Source organism: Schistocerca piceifrons, chromosome X, assembly GCF_021461385.2.
Source record: "Schistocerca piceifrons isolate TAMUIC-IGC-003096 chromosome X, iqSchPice1.1, whole genome shotgun sequence".
Taxonomy (NCBI): domain Eukaryota; kingdom Metazoa; phylum Arthropoda; class Insecta; order Orthoptera; family Acrididae; genus Schistocerca; species Schistocerca piceifrons.
Window position 1 is genome coordinate 780,339,701 of NC_060149.1, and position 2,731 is coordinate 780,342,431.

Genomic DNA, 2,731 nt, shown 5'->3' on the forward strand with positions numbered 1-2,731 from the left:
TGTTTTCCTTTGCTGTTGGTGCTACAGCAGCTGTCTGTGCATTGTAGATTTCACTTGAATATTGATGTTTGAGATAATCCAGGAATTGAACGCTGTGACTAGGTAACAAATTATTTGTTGAAAATTTTTGATACATTAATTCTTTTTTGTGCTATGAAATTATTCTGCATTGTGCTAATTGTTATGTTGAAAGAGTTTTCTTTATTTTGGGAACTGCTGCACCAGACAGTAATAATTTTTGTGCATCAAAAACTTTGATGTGTAATACTAATTTTATAAATCTATTTGTTTTCTAGTGCTGCCAAAAGGCACTTCCTCGATCCAGAAGCACCACCTCATGACAGTGTTGTTCATATCAAGGGGAAGTTGTGCACTGTGTGTGAATTAAACACACTAAATAGGAAGAAAATCAAGCTTCTTTAGCACAAAAACTGTTGCCTCAAACGGTGAAATAGTCATTTGATTTAGGTGATAATGGCCTTGCAGAAGAGTAACTACATAGCTGAAGAGTATTTCAGTTCTTAACAGTGTATCCAGCATAAATGAAGAATTGATCAGTTTGCCAAGACAACATGTTGTGTTGTTCTTACAAAATGTGGCTCATCTTTGAGGTTTTTTGCATCAACACTTACACATTGTACAAGAACATATGATAATGTCAGATTTATATTCTACACATGCTTGCAATAAGTTCACCACAGAAATCCACTGATTTAATTGTTAGTGAAGTTATGATTAAGTGCTGAAACAAGAGTTTATTTCTGAATTGCAGTGCTCGCATGAGACATCAATGGTCACTTGATAATCACTTGGTATTACTGTATGGCACAGATCATGCAGTAAGAAATCAAAGTCTTCTCTCAGGTAAAAAAGTACATGCAAACACAGTAATCTAATTATCTTTGAAGAACAGTGAACTATATTTGTGATAAATTACACTCGTTAATGAGTTGCAAGTATGTTTTGTTTGTGAGAGTGAAGTAAAGATTTAATTTCACAGAGCACAATGTTGTATCTAAGAACATGCTCAGCTGTGGCTTGTCAGTTCAGTGGCTTTAAGTATAGAGGGCAAGTTGCATGCTGGGTTTTTAGGGAGAAACAGTTGTTTTGGTCTCAACAAGATGGCAGACTGTCCTGATCTCTGGCTTCAACTAATGCCTGTTCTAAAAAAACACTTAAATATTTCTGACATGCAAGGATATAATTGTCCTCTTAGGTTCCTGCCTAAGCAGCAAAATACAGGGGTTGGACAAAAATATGGAAACACTATGAGAAATGAATGCTTGAACATAAATACAGATACTAGCCAAGCCTGCTGGTTGCACTGTTGAATTTGACCATGAACGGCACCTGTACAATGTCCACAAAATGTTGCAAGTGGCAGTTGTGGCTAGAACTGAGTCCTGTGTAGTTGCAGCGCATTGTATCGCAGGTAAGTGACTTCGAACGGAGGCATATTGTTGGCAGTTGTATAGTGGGTACTTCTGCAACCATGGTAGCTGAAGTGTTTGGTGTTTCAAGAATCACCATATCAAACATTTATACTGTATACAGGGAAAGCAGAAAAACATTATCTGCTGAGTCACAACAAGAATGAAATTTTGTGTTGAGTGGTAATGACATACTGTCATTGAAGAGGGTTGTGACTAAAAATAAGAGGACAACAGCTGCAAAAGTCGCTGGAGAACTGAATATTGCACTCTTAAATCCTTTCCGGGATCTCCATAGGCTGGGAATTTCAGGGAAAGCTGGAATTCCAGAACCAAGCATCAGTGATGCAAATGCTTGTAACAGGAAGACATGGGGCTGAAGCCATAAAACCTGGTCTATGACGCAATGGAAGAAAGTAACATGGTTAGCTGAGTCTTGCTGCACACTATTTCCAACTTCTGTTTGAGTTTACATCACAAGAGCGAAACATGATGGGAGTTCAGTGATGATTTGGGCAGCCACACCATGTTATTCCATGGGTACTCTGCAAGGTTGTATTACTGCCAAGAATTATGTTACCGTTTTGGATGATCTGGTAAATATCATGCTATAATGTTTGTTCCTCAGTGATTATACAGAGTTCCAAGATGACAAGGTCCCTGTTCACACAGCCTGGATCGTGCACGAACTGGAATTGTCGCATCTCCCCTGGCCACTGCTGTCACCGGATCTCAATATTACTGATCCTTTGCAGTCTACTTTGATTTTGCAGGAAGAATGGCTTAAGATTCCCTTGAAAACCGCAAAGAACCTGTTTTTATCCAGCCCGACAAGACTTCAAGCTGTTTTGAATGCCCTAAATTGTATTATGCATGATAATGTGTTGTGCTTTTGGTGTTTCCATATTTTTGTCCACAACTTTATCTGTGGCAAGCGAGAATATAGATGTCACTGCTGCTCACTTTACTGGCAGCAATTTAAGCTGCCGTATGGATCTTGGTGTTGTCATTCAGGTTTTGGCATGAGTAAAGAATCCAATAAGAAGAAGCAGCCTTCATGTTGGATTTGGAAGTGGATTTTATGCAGATATAACACTGTGGCATCAAAGTTACAATGACTGTATCACTCAAAAATAAAGACCCATTTTTAATTACTTCCCAATAATTAGAGATGCAGTCCTGACTCGAGAGAAACAAGAATTGACACTTTTATATTTGGCATCTGGCAATTACACATCATCTTTCCAATATTTGCATCACATTCTCAAAAGTAAAATTTCCAGTTTCTTGTAGGCTGCTAT